This window comes from Lathamus discolor, chromosome 2 (genome assembly GCF_037157495.1).
Source record: "Lathamus discolor isolate bLatDis1 chromosome 2, bLatDis1.hap1, whole genome shotgun sequence".
Classification (NCBI taxonomy): domain Eukaryota; kingdom Metazoa; phylum Chordata; class Aves; order Psittaciformes; family Psittacidae; genus Lathamus; species Lathamus discolor.
In genome coordinates, this window is record NC_088885.1 from 9,351,604 (window position 1) to 9,366,422 (window position 14,819).

Sequence of the window (14,819 nt, forward strand, 5' to 3'; positions counted from 1 at the left end):
GGATGGCACCTAACAATGGATGTCATAATCTCCAGCCAACAGTGTGATACAAATAAACAGAAGGAGTGATTTGCTATTATTTGCTTGTACTGCTCTATCAGCCAGAGATGGCAAGCCAATTTTACACCCTTCAGAGTGAAAGCATAGGTAAGCCTGCAGGTAGAATGATAAGATTATAGATTGGATTAATCTTTCAAGAGGGATAGCATGATCTGTATCACCTATCAGACAACTGAAGCGATCTGGATGAACCGTCTTGTTCTAGTAGCAAGATAGATTAAAGGCAAAAAAACCAAGGAGGAAAAGCAGACAGAATATCACTTAGACAGCGTAACGGTGCCCATCAACAAGTCAAACCCCACCGGCTATAGTTCTCCTTCCCCAGGGTACCTGGCTGGCCTGTATGTCTTCCTGTTAGCTGTCACAATATGGGGCAGGAGCTAGCGGTCCTGCTAGGCCAGTTCCCAAGGGACCTCTGCAGGATGGAAGAAAACAGGCTGTGCTGCCTTCTCAGTGAGTTCTGCCTCCAGCTTGCTGAGCGAGAACTTGCCCCACTCCAAAAGGCACCTGGTTCCCTCCGTCTCTTTGTAGTGGTCTGCACTTACTCCCGTTTTGTTTAAGGTTGGCAACCTGATGCTGGTTCAGAAGTTTGTGTGACAGCCTGCCCTGGCTATTCTGCACCTCTTCCTTCTCCTCTCTGCTTCACGGTGCTGACAACCAAGTGTTAGCTGATACTGAGTCAAAACCACAAGGGTGAATAAAGCAGGAGGGGAAGAGATACAGCACTTGCCTTCTCAGCATTGAGCCATACAGCCTACCAAGTGGTATAGCATTTTCCTAAAAGCCAGCTACCTTTCCAGCCAATAATGGCATGGTGCTCTACAAGCAGTATTATGAGGTATGCTGGGGTTTTATTTCCAGGATTTTGATCTTATTCTGTGCTTCTCTGAATTACACCCTGAATACTGTTGTTAAGCTATGGATCCAAAGGTTACAGGGGCATGCTGCAGTTATGAAAGATTAATGAGATGCTTCATTAACCTTTGTAATTTTGACTACTAGGAAATAAGTGATTTGTGTTATTTTTCAAGAAGAAGAAAAAAATGTTAGTAGAAGTATTAGTAAAGGAAGCAATATACTTTGGTGTTATTAAAACACTTCTGTGGCAGAACTTAGCACTGGTTTTACTGTCTGTGCTGCTCATACCTTCACTGCATTCTCCTTTTCTTGCTTTCTCTTTTCCCTCCAGGCCTGCTCTCTGAGAGAAGCAGTGACCTTCTCAGTGGCAGAGAAGCATCCCACCGAACAGTGGTCTCATCAACAAACCACCCCAAACTGAGATTTCATTCGGGGAGATTTTGTTCTCTCATGACTGGGGTTTTAATCTTCTTTTCCTTCACTTTGTGTGTCAGTTTTCCAACATCTCCTGTGATTTAATGGTGATTTTAGAGGCAACTTTACTGTAGATAAAAGGAGAAAGGTAACTTCGCATTCATGTAACTGCTTTATGGCTGCTCTAAAGGAGTATAAACAGAACTCTAAAATACACATCTAAAAAAGGAAGAGTTTACTTCCTGAGACTCAGTATTCTGAGTGGCAGGACAGTTTTAGACTGCGTTAGAGATTTGTCTCTGTGCTGTAGTGAAGAAAAAGTGTAAATGAGAAAACACACAACAGTTTTAACTTTAGGCAGGCAAATATTATAACGTGTTCAGATTTTGCCTTAGATAACTCAATACTTAGTTTTGATCTTGTATTTCTTTAGTCGTATTGTACTTTGACTTCTTTATAAGAATGAGAATTCAGTGGATCAAGCACTGTACACAAATTTTTCCCAAAGTGCTTTTTTGAATCTCTTAAATGTCATTAAAGTCCAGTAAGCCTCAGATTCCTCAATCATTCAGGTGTTCTGAAAACTCCCCTCTAGTTTGTTCTCGTTAGTAATTACAGCCCTACTTCCAGTAGCTAATAGGTTAAAATTAGCGAAGATAGTGAAATAGTCAATGTGAGCCTTATGTTGTGGAGGAGAAACATCAAAGATATATTAAAGGAAAAGCCTTCACACAGGTCTAAGTGCCTAAAAGCTAACTTCCATCTCTTCCTGCCCTTCTCCCTTTGTTAACTCAAAGATTGAGTGGTTTGTCCATGCCCACACTTGAAATAGGCAAGAGATGTCAGACTGAGCGCCTGTTGCCAGAGCCCCTGCTGCCGTAATCACAAGCTGGTCCAGCTCCTCTCTGCAGTCACTTTATGCCCCATGTTAAGGAACACAGTGACATTACAGTGTCCACAGCAAGGCTGAGAAGCTCGGTAACCTCTGCAAAACTGAGAGCTTTGCCTTTTTTATTTGTCCCCCATTCCCTTGTTGGGGTTGTGCAGTAACATCCTGTGCTTTTCTGAGAGTAGTTCTTTTCCTCCCACAAAAAGACAAGGAAGGAGGAAATGCTGGTGAACTGTGACTCCAGAATATCGTTCTGTGCTCCTGATGGAGAGAGATGCGATTTGGAGAACGCAGAGGGTCCGTTCCCAAAGGTTTCCTGATCATGACTTCCCACTGGACGGGTGTTGGGTGTAAATCACACTGTCCTTGAGCCTCATTCCTGTACCAAGCTCCTTGCCCATCCACCCCAATACAGCTGAATTGTCATGACCCAGAGATTTTCTTTGAGTTTTAGCTTTATAATTTGCTTTCAGATGTGGAGGCTCTTCGAAGAACTAACTTCAAAGAACTAACAAAGAACAACTCTTAAGGCTGAGGGAGCAGCTTGGTGATACCCCGTTAAACTTGAAAAAGTTACACCAAAGGCTGTGTGGGTGAAATCCTGGCCTCGCTGAAATGAGACAAATGCAGTCGAACTTACTTATAATGGAGCATCAGGCTTTGGGTTGCCTTGCCAAGGCCTGCTTGCAAATGCTCATCAATCACCTTTAACTTGTGTGCCTAATCTCGCAGTTCAATTCTAGGGCCTTTTTTCATCTTTTTTTTTTTTTTTTGCTGTAAATACACCTTTTTTCCCCTTCTTCTCACACAGGAACTAGGGAAGGTCAAACGTCAGTCCCTCTTTTTATACTGGACAATTTAAAGTCTATAATGTTGAACTCTATATTGAATGCTTGTCTTAGTTCAAGATGCTTCTTACTTGGGTTTTTCACAAACTGTTATTGATCTCCACTTCCAAAGCAGTAAATCCTTTTGTGTAATAATTCCATAAATACAGCAGAGTTTGGGGGCTTTGAATCTTCGTTTGATCAAAAAATACCAAATCTCTCAGATAAATCTATAGCTCTCAGTGTCAGCTTTGCAGCTATTCAATCATCTTCTCTTGGACGCTAAATCAAACACCTTGGGTTTATGCTTAGTTTTTTCCATGACACCTGTTGTAAGTATATTGTCCTCAGGTGACTGTCAATTAAATAATAATTTGCATTTATCATTATGAGAAGGAAGTTATCCACTTAATCAATTTAACTAACTCTTCTTCTCCTCTTTTAATTTATGGTCACAGACAGCTATAATTTCAGCAGGATGGAGGGGGTAAACTGGTTACCTTAATGCTAAGAGTTACTACCCTAAATGCCTTCCTGTAAAGTTCTTTAAAAACTGGATTAGTGAACTCTAATCCCTATTTATTAGGACTGTTTATAATAAATCCCATTGGAATCTTCCTTCAAAATATGTGGCTTGGGTGAAATTAACCGCTTACAGGCACAAAAGAAGGCAGCATTGGTTAATAATTAGATGCATGGTCTGAAACTGATTCCTAAGTTCTCTTCTTGGCTTCTTGTGGTTTAGCTGCACAGCAGTGTGGGAAAAGTAGCTGCTTCAACATCTTTAGTAGGAGTTGGAGCCATTTCTTAAACGTGGTAAGGGATGCCTGGCTGCAACCTGCTTGTTTTTACAGGTACCACAACTGTCCAGATACCTGGAGCATGTCCTTCGTTTGCCTCTATAAGCGCTTAACTGGAAACAACATTACAGAGGTGAACACAGGGGAGGTGAACACAGGGGGATTTTCTAGAGAAATGAACTGTTGTCAGATTCAGAATATATCTCCTTTATTGCCCATCTTTTTTTCATTTGCTATAATAAATGTTCGAAAACATGTAATGCAAAATACCTCCTAAAGATAAGCACAAATCAAAACTCCCGACTCTATTAGGCATTAAAAACATGGATTCATTAGTGATACTGGGTTTATGGCATTTTATCGTGGTTTTTTTTCCTACTTCTGAGGCCTCATCTGTATTCCACAAAAAGCTACCTTTTTGCTTCTGTCCCACAGAGACTATCTTTTTGCCTGCCTTTCTCTGCTCCATAGTGTCCTAATCTGAAAGATGTAATCTGAGTAAAACTCAGCGGAGCTGTTTTCAGTTTGAATTTGATGGTGAAGTTTGCTGCTTCTATTTCAGACCTAGAGAAAGGTGCTTTGTGCCTGAAAGTCTGTCTCTGTCTTCCGCTATTTGTCCAAATCTCTAACATCCTCTAGCTAGCCTTGACTTCATCATATATTAGCATATCACAGCTACTGCAGTACTGTCAAAAGAAGACAGTAACTGAAGACTGATTGGAAAAAAATAAAGATGTCCTTGCAAGACCCTAGATTTGCATCATTTCCCATTTGTCAGGATAAAACCATCACTCTTTTGGCTTCATCTAATTCACTGTTGGCCATATGTTTTTCTCTCTGATACTCCTGCGGTCTCCAAAGACTTTCTTTGAATTTAACAAAGTGGCTCATAGCCAGATAAAATAAGAAGGCCCCAACCACACGTAGCTAAATCAGAACCTTGTTATGGTTTTGCAATTACTTTCCCAGCTGCTTTCAATTTAAAAAGAAAAATCTTTTCAGTTTATCAAAGAATCCCTAATTACTCTTTACCATCCAGTGTTTAATGTTTTGTATACTTTGTATTCAAACAAAAATGTTTTGTTGATGATTTATGTTAGTTATGAATCTCTCTGCTGCTTTTTCCATGCCTCCATATTCCCAAATGAGAGCTGAATGTAACGAAGTAAAATTATTTCATCACAAGCAATACAGCCGGTGGTTATTAAATAGTGGTCTATCATTTGCATTGGATTCGTTGCATCTGTAATGAAAAGCTTGATAAGGAAAGTGCATAAGAGCCTACATGAAATGTTGTGGGGTAATAGTTCTTTCTTGCGAAGCTTTACAAATCCCTGCTCTTGATCATAGAGAAACTGCAGCATTTCTGCCATGATGCCTCATTGGGGCTGGTAGAAAACCTGCTTTGATGCTCACATTAAGACCCCATGCTTTAAGTCACCAGTGTGTTTTTCAAACTTCAGGCAGTATGACTTTATCTTCTGGACTTTCCTTTCAATGTTAGATGCTGCGAACAGTTCAGGTCTTGCAGCTTCAATCTGTCAGCCCTTAAAATTTGCCCTCCTCAAAAATTGTCAAGGGTCAGGGATACAGAGTTAGAAGTAAACAGAGTTGACAAGAACACTTAACTTTGTTTCATGGGTGATCCTCTTATAATAATACAAGGATGGACTAAGGAGACGCCAGAATCCACTATCCATTTCCTGTCCTGACATATTTTAGTTAGTTTATATAGAACTGGTTTTATTTCTGAAAAAAGCTTTGTGATGTTTAGTGAGATACTTTCATTGTTAACCTGGTGTTTAGGGGGCAGGTTTCCTGTCATCTTCCAGTTCACCCCTGATACTGTAAAAACTATTTGCAATTTCAGCTGCAAATCTTCGTCCTTGCAACCTTTGTGAGAGATTAGGGGATCACGTAGGAGAAATTAGTTAAGTGTGTGTTTTCATACTGACCGTGAGTCCACATTGGAGCTATCCATGAATCCATATAAAACAAGCATTTGCTGTTTCAGATGTTCAGAAACTCAAGTTTTTCTCATGCCCATGTTCACTGCTAAGAATAATCTGCCCTCACAGTTAATCTTTTCCAGGTACATGTTATCAAATTGGCTTGTTGTTTCTATGCAACACACACTTCTCCTGGCAGCCTGCACTGTACATATTTCTTCAGTCTTTTATCGCTTTAGTTGCCCCCTTTGGATTCTCTCTGATTTATTTCATGTTTTGGATTGAAGCCAGTGCTTTTCCACCAGTGCCAACTTGACTTACAAAATAAATCTTGGCGTAGCAGAAATGAAGGTAACAGCAGCACCAGAGTGGTGCACACAGCTGCAGACCTGGCCTCGCAGAGTTGCTATAAAATAGTGCTGTGATTACTCCCTCGATTCCTTACTTGGTAATGCTACTGTTTATGCATTGCAAAACAGCAATTGCTTCTTTCTGCAGCACTAGCTTCACACTTCATGCTTGCCTGGAGCTAACAGGCTTAGGCTGTATTGGGATCCCTTGATTAAGCTTTGGTACGTTGAAACACTTCAGGTGTGCTGTGTTGGATCATGGCCCCAGCCTGCACAACAGAGCCTCTCTCTTTCCCCAGTGAAGTGCCTTGCGCATATGGTTGGTTTGTTCTAGTGCTTGCTGCAGTTTAGCTATCTACTTTGGAGTTTTAACTGCTCTTCTTAGGGTGTCTTAAGCTATTTAGGCCAAACAGCCCAATCTGGTTGTCTGCAGTTAGACATTTAAAGGACTAACCAAGCACTGGCCAAGTAGACTGACTCACTTGAAGTTTGTTTAAAATCAGTAGGATTCATAGGCACTTGAGAAGTGTGAACATCACATCATTTTGGGGGCATATAAAACTTAAGACTTAAGTGGTAGTATTGTCAACAAGTGGAATTCAGGAAAAGGTATGCTCCTCAGTTGCGTGTCTCAAGCTGGCACAGTGAGAAAATAGAACCTTAATACAGCTGAAAACATGGCAAATGCATTCCTGTGTGTTTGCCATATGTTAAATCACATCGCTGTAAAACTCTTGTAACAGAGACAATGTAAGTCAACTGATTAGTTGTTATCCATCAGCTGAGGTAAGTCTGTGGGGGTACATTTAGCCTACTCCATCTATGGAAATTACACCTCTCGGACTGCTTCATTGCCTCAGTCAAGGTAAACTAAGTGCTACCAGCAGTTACCACAGCTTAGCTACCATGAACTGATCTGTACTGAACCCAAATTTCAGTTTTTATTGTGCTCCTGGTGTACCAGAGGAGGAAAAAGCCTTAATTACTTCCCAAGTTGGACTGATCAGACTTTTCCTACACAATTGATAACTGACCTCTTACTTCCTGAGCTAAGGATTGTTTCTAGAAATGGCTCCTGCTGGAGCTTGCAGAATGAGATAATTCAAAGACATCACTCTAAGTTGCAAGTCTGTCAGACTGGAGTTCAGCAGCAGCAATCTGCTGTCTGCCATAGTTGCTGTCTGACACAGTTACTCCTTATGTGTTGTATTACTCATTGTTGTGTCTAACATAATGACTGTCTGAACTACTTCCTTTGTCAAAACTGTCCATATTTATATATGTATATACAAACATACATTTGCAAGGTCCTGTACCTGGGTCAGTGTAGTCTAAAGCACAACTACAGGCTGAGCAGAGACTGGATTGATTGAGAGCAGCCCTGAGGAGAAGGATGTTGGGGTGTTGGTTGATGAGAAATTCAACATGAGCTGGCTCCAGTGTGTGCTTGAGCCCAGAACCCCGCTGCGTGCTGGGCTGCATCAAAAGGATCATGTCCAGCAGGTTGAGGGAGGGGATTGTCCCCACCTGCTCTGCTCTGGTGAGACTCCCCCTGCAGTCCTGTGTCCAGCTCTGGGGCAACAGCACAAGAGGGACATTGAGCTGCTGGAGTCAGTCCAGAGGAGGCCACGGAGATGCTGCAAGGGGTAGAGCAGCTCTGCTCTGGAGCCAGGCTGAGAGAGCTGGGCTGGGTCAGCCTGGAGAAGAGAAGGCTCCTTAAGGGGAGACCTTAGAGCAGCTCCAGTGCCTAAAGGGGCTACAAGAAACCTGGAGAGGGGATTTCTGACAAAGGCATGTAGTGACAGGACAGAGGGGAATGGCTTTAAACTGGCAGAGGGGAGATTTAGACTGAATACAAGAAAGAAGATTTTACTATGAAGGTGGTGAGCCACTGGACAGAGAAGCTGTGGCTGCCCCATCCCTGGCAGTGTTCAAGGCCAGGTTGGACGGGGCTTGGAGCAACCTGCTCTAGTGCAAGGTGTCCCTGCCCGTGGCAGGGGGTTGGAAGTGGATGATATTTGAGGTCTTTTCTAACCCAAGCCATTCTCTGATTCTGTGATTTATGTTTATAAATTTAATGTGTAGCATGCACACACAAAGACTCCTTCTTTTTATGGTCTGTGTGTGGTCCGGGTGGGAAATTTCGCTTTTTTTCCTTGAAGGAACAAAAGCATCCTTCCACTACTCCAGATGTTTCTTCTGAAAATGCAAGTGGATGTTTCCCAAGGTCCACCTTCTCTTTAAGACAGGCTTCTCGTCCAAACTGGATCTCGTACAAAGGGCCACTGCACGTCACCTCTTGGTGAGTCGCCGCAGTGCTTCATTGCGAAATATCCCAGGCAGAAGAACTAGCCTGCAGCTGAAAGAGCACACTAGAGCTACAACTCTCATGTATCAAGCAGAAATCTTCATTTTATTGAAACACCCATATGCTTTCCATCTTCCAGGTACTGCTCATAACAATACAGCTTTCTGTAGATGAAATGCAAGTCCTGGATAGCACAGAGCTCCGGAGAGCCATAGACTAAGTTTTCCGGTATAGGATGTGCTTTTCTAGCACAATGTACCTTACAATCTGTGGTCACCTTTTCAGTAAGTAATTAAGCATTACTGTGAAGTATGTAAAAATAATTATACCCATTTAACAGATGCCTGAACAGAAACAATGCAAAGCAGTAGCTGGTAGTCCCCTGGAGAGCCAGAAGACTGGATTCATTTCCGATTGCTGCATCTTCGTCTCTTTCATAACGTAGCATATTCTCTTCCTACTGCAGTATTTACAATTAGTCCTCATTAGATCAACTTTCTTTAATCTGCAGCATTTGAGCGGTTGTTTTAATGCATCTTCATCACCTGACAAGCAAATGCCAGATTAACCTCTTTGTCCTTGGCGACTGTCTCTCTGAAACTGCTCCTTTTCCCTCAGACAGTGACTGCAGGAGCCTCCTGGTGACAATGCAGGGCAGAATGCCTTACTTATGGTCCGTAAGAGTTCAGTGTTTAGCATCACCACACTGATAAATAGCCTTGTCTGCTCTGGACTGGTGAAGAAAAAGCCTAAGAGAAATACTATTTCTAGTAGCAACTAACTGCTCTATTATGGCATTTATTGTGTCTTATTTTGGCCATGGCTCAGATATTTTATAATGCAATATGCTGCCTTTCAAGAAGAATCAACCTGTATTTTACAATCCGACTCCACTATATGCATCTGAAAAAAACCTTTCCTGCTGCTGATAAAACTATTTCATTTTTGGTTTTGTAATCTTGCAGCACAGCTATTTTAACATCACAGCCATTGTTAGAGGTTTATTTACCCAGAAAACGAATCATCATTAATGGTTAGAGCCTCTAACTAGAAGCCATTCTTATTTGCATTACTGTAACACCCTCAGGTCCCTGAAGAGATATTGCACTGGCCTTCATATTACACACAGATATTACAGACAAATGGTAAGGTGCCATTTACCATTCCTATCCCTGAAGAGCCTTCAACCTTCTTGTTAGTTGCCTGACTCCTATGCTCATTACCTCTTCTATTTTTCCCTCTCATCCATATGCAGTTTTTTCTTCTTTCTATTTAGCTATTTTTACTCATAGGATACATCCCTACTGTGCTAGTGTGTGAAAACAGCAGTTATGTTATTCTGGCACTGTACAAATGTCACAGTCCCAACTTGAAGTACTCACAGTTTGAGATAAAGGCTTTCTGCTGGGGTGGGTTTATTTAAAGAGGGAATTGTGCCTGAATATGAATTGAAGACAGCGGAACAAGGCTAGTTTTATATTAGTTTCACTGTGAAAACAAACTTTCACACTCAATCCTTACACCTCTTTTATTTATTTTCTCTTTATAGCCATGTAATTCCATATACTTTGAGAAAATGAATTATGTCCCACGCTAGCATTAACAGTAAGAGAACTAAATGCAAACAACACATTATACAGGTAAACACTACGGGATATGGCCATTAGAAGATACACTAGAATGTAAATTGTATGCTTCAGATGCTGAAAAACATAGTAAGGTGTTTGGGTATGTTTGGTGTCTTTTTTTATTCCCCTCAATTTAGTCCAAAGCACTCAAGATGCTTGGTAGGTCTGTTACTCTAAGATAGATTAGGCAATGCAATTAACGTTAGTAGAGGGAAACACTTGCCTGAAACGATACGGAAGTCAATTTTATACAATTGAATTTGGATTTCAAAACCAGTCTCCTACACACAGAGCATAAACATCCTCCCTGTCATCTAGGTGGAGGCAGTTAAATGAGGCACCTAATTCACACCAGGTGGTAGGAAGCATGCTGCAACAGGGACCCGCTGCTGCAGCTTCTGTCTCTGCAAGAGGAAGAAGTCCCAAGAACCTAGGAAAATGGTGCAAAGCTTTTATGGTTACTACTGCAGGGTTTGTTAATGGCTCCACTGATAATTGTAACAGTGGCTAATAAAAGCTGGCTTTGGCTTTGCCTCCTAATTCCCAGATATTGACTTTATTTTGCTCTTGCTCTTTTATTGTTCTTTACCCTTCTCTGAGTTGGGTTTTGGTTTTTTTTTCTGTTTGGTTTGTTTCTTTCTTTTTCCTTCTTTTATGGTCCTCATCAAGCAGCTGTTCCTAGTGTGGGCTCCTGATCACTGCTGCTTCTCATTTGCCATAGTCCCTCCAGGACTCTCATGTCATCAACACCTGCTTCTTATTCTTTTGAGTGGTGACTAAAAGGCACATGAACCACATCCTTCCATGTCATCCACAGAACAAAACTGCCTATTGCCAAGGCAAACAAAAAAAGACTAAAGCTCTAACTCTGTTATCTTCCTTTTTTTTGCTTCTCTCTTTTCTTCTCTTATTTTTTTCTCTTTTTTTCTGCCCTTCCATCATAGGAGGGCAGAATTCCTGGCCCTTTTTTCAGATTAGCTGTTACTAATAATGTTTTCCCTTGCTAACCCATTAGCCGCTAACCCATCAGCAAGTTAACATCATTCTTAGTACCTGCTTCTTTCTTAAGTATGTGCGAGTTTTGTGCTCCTAAACTGAATGTAAGTTTAACCTTTTGGTCCTTCATTATCTTTTTTTCCTTCTTTGCTGAAATTAAGAGAAATTTACCCTTCTGATTTTGCCAATAATTCCAGCCTGGATTCTTATCTCTGGAAAGCTGCATTCTAGTTTGTGAGCTAAACTTAAGTCTTGCAGCTCACACTGCATTAGTTCTAAGAATCATTTTAGTATGTGTAAGGAAGTCTTTACTAATGTTATTGTTATTACTGTTGTTGCTGGAATGTTTGTTATTCTAGATATAAAATACATTGTTGAGACTGGGTTCACTCCCAAAGAAGTTTATTTTGGTAGAGCTTTTCTGTGTGGGCAGGCAGCAAGGAGGACAGAGTTTTTATGGGTTTGGAAGGCTTTGATAAGATGTTTAAAGAACCTCATGGAAGACGACCCTAAATCTAAATCCCTCTATTTCTAATAGGCAGAAAATGCAATTAACCATCTTTCCCTGGAGTGGTAATATAGCAGGCTCCAGCAGGTGTGTTACTATTGCAATATCAAAATAAAAAGTCTAGTCAGCCTTTTGCTATAAAAATAAGTGAAATGCAGAGCAGATGCTGTAATAACCGTTAATTTACATTCACCACCTATATTTGTTATAAAAGTAGATGAGGACACTGGAAAAACAAGTTATTTTTGGCTCTTCCATGCAATATCACAAGAAAGCTACTGTAATGTGTTTAGTAGAGCAATGAATACATATTGGCCAAATTTATCTCTGCTATAACCCTGCAGAAATATAGAATGAATTTAGTCCTAAATTCCACTTTGTGGAAGGGAGGATAAAATTAGAGGCGTTTATTGAACATCACCTGAAGTTTTACAGAACCTAGTACTGAACTAACTTTAAAAAACTTCACAGGGGAAATAGGGCAGGATGCAGACTGTACCTACATCTTACTGCTCAGAATCTGTCTTAATCAGTTCCTGTTAGAAACAGGTTTGAATGAGTTGTGTAATAACCTATAACCAGAGGAACTCAAAAGGACAGTAGTGTTTCTTGGGTGTGATTTCTGTAAGACTTCTGTGCTTAGTTCTCAGGTTTTGTACTGATTTAACTTTATGGCACGTTCCTGCATGAGCCACATGTAGGCATGGACACATGGCTACTGGGTGAGAGGGCCAACAGTACCTTAGATTGTGCAGTACCTTTTAATTGGGGATGTTTTGCTGCAGTTCCCTTTCAATTGGGGCTGAATTGGTGCATTTACAATTAAATGAACTTTGCCGTAGGTCAGTTTAAGCGTGCTATTTATTAATTTTGAGAGGTGAAAGCAGAAAGCTCAACCAGCCTTGTTGGTTTACTAGAATGGTTGGAAGTGAAAGCACAGTGTTCAGCTCTTGAGGTATTTTGTCCTTAAACACATAGTACCTGTGTCACCTCTGTCTTTGCTGTAATATTTGACAGCCCTTTCTACTAATGGCAAAGTATAAAAACAAGTGAAATGATTTCAAAATGATTCCTGGTTTCATTTTTTTCATGAAATACTGGTATTAAACCAGAGTTTGGACTCCTCTGCAGAGTTGTGTTTTTATATTGAGGCTACAAGCTAACAGATTGCTCTTCTAATAAATTCAAGGCATAAGTCTTTTCCCCCTCTGATTGTTATTCATGCAGGTGGGTGCTTTTGGTATTTTGCTTTTATTTGCCTGTATTACAAATCCGATTTTTTGGAAGGCCCTATTATATATCTGCCTCAGTTTTGAATGGAACCTTGATTAATGTCTTTTACTGGTGTCTTGCTAGACCTGTGAAACACATCAGTGGGAATTGTTTCAGGCTGGCTGTGAAGCCAAGCTCTTGTGGGTTTCCAGGTAAGAGAAAAAAGGTACTCACACAGAAAATTATCAAAGGTTCACTTTAGTAGAAAAAATCGGTTTTGTGCTGTCATTGTTGAAAAGTTCAAAGGTTTTTCTTTTCCCCCTGATTTTTCAGTGAAAACAGTTGAGCAAATTCACAGATTTCCTGGTAGATTCAGTTCAAGGCAGGCATTTCTCAGAGAAAAAAACATTGGGCTTGAAATCTGTTTTTCTCACTGGAAGTGTTACTGTTGTGCTGTGTTATTTTTTGGTAAAAGAGCCAGTGCTTCAGAGTTTCGTGCTGAGCAATTTTGAGCGGGCTGAGATAAGTAGTGAGACAGTGACTTGCAGTGATTCTCCCTCAGCAATCACATATACAAGGAGAGGATGGCATCTGTGTATGTGTCACTTTTCAGTGGCCGTGTGTGTTAGCAGGGTTCTGGCTTTAACCCTGACACAGAGGGATATTCACACAACATGACTGTGGCTATTTTACGTTGCCAGTTGCTTTCCCTGGACTCCTTTGGTTGTCAGTGGAAAGCAAATACTTCTCTGGAGGGCAGTTCAGAAAAGGAGCCTAATTTAGTTGTGCAGAATTGGTCTCCGGAGAATCTGTACTTCTCTCCATTGACTGTAAAGGGCATCTAAATTTGGGCTTAAAGATAGATGGTAGGAATACTTCCTTCTCTTTTTTTCCCAGCTTCCTCAGTAGTTCTGACCTGATTTTAAAGGCCCCGAGTAACTGGATCATGTCGTGTTTCTTCTCGAGAGCTGTCAGCACCCAAATGCACACAAGGGAATGCATTTCACAGGCCAGACTTGAAGGGCCTTGATGCTTAGACCCAGTGGATTTAAAAGACATAGGATCCAAAAGCTGAATCTCTATTAACCAACTGGTAATGGGCTACAAAGATAATAATCGTTACAGGAGCTATACCAAGAGTGCAGTACTGATCTTGAGCAGCTACCTGGGGCAGGAAGTGGGGGAAACACACGCCATGTTGTGGACAGGTATTTATATACAAATTGCTGTCTGGAGAGGAAACTAACTTTGTTTGCATTGAGCACAAAGCCACAGAATGGTTTTTTTTAAGGAAATGACAGTCCAACACACAAAAGTTACATCTACATCAACGGGTAATGCAGTATAAAGCGAGTAGATAGGTGGGATGAAAGAATGAGCATCTCACATCCACTATGCTGGGTTCAGGGGGTGAGGCTGTGGTGGCAAGGAGTGCTGTTGTTTTTTGGACTAGCTTTAGTCTGGTCCTGTGGACTGGGCTACTTGAGTGGCTGGTTGCATTTGGTTCTCTTGAGTGTATGTTCGGATGCAGTTTTGTCCTAAAGGAATCCACGGGGTGCATCACGGGCTAGTACAGTGATGACTGGGAGATGCACATCAGAAGTGCTTTCTGGATCAAAATCAAATTGCTAATGTATGCCTACCCAAAGACACTTTAAAGGGACAGACATTTATTTCAAGCTTTCTGAATGTCCTTTGTACAGCTGAGTAGAGTTGCTTGAATATTTTATTTAACTTTGTTAAATTGAAGAAAGCTAATTTCCTTCAGAATGCTTCTCTAATTTTCCCTTCACCCCTCCCGCCCCTAATTCAGTGAACTCTTTTGCCTGCCCTTAAGAACATCAGAGCCTGGTACATGACCACCTTACATCCCAATGGTCAGTTGCATGCCATAGGATGAGATGTTACTCCTGGTTTAGCTATATTTTGTATTTCCATTGAGCAGAAATCAGAAAGTACCCAGAGCTGGAAGAAATGTGAGTGACACACACAGATCTTTCACAGAATAAGGAAAGGAAGG

The 14,819-nt window shown here is 41.1% G+C and overlaps 1 long non-coding RNA gene across 2 annotated transcripts in view; it reads left to right on the forward strand.

Moving 5' to 3' along the window:
- LOC136007649 (uncharacterized) overlaps nucleotides 1-14,819 on the forward strand; it is a 103,769-nt gene that overhangs the window by 70,825 nt on the left and 18,125 nt on the right. The window contains exon 3 of one of the 2 annotated variants that reach the window (XR_010609787.1): nucleotides 1,250-1,569. The exons of the other annotated variant lie outside the window; for it this stretch is intronic. This is a non-coding gene — a long non-coding RNA (uncharacterized LOC136007649). Of the gene's footprint in view, nucleotides 1-1,249; nucleotides 1,570-14,819 lie in introns of those variants that run through there. 2 annotated transcript variants of the gene reach the window in all.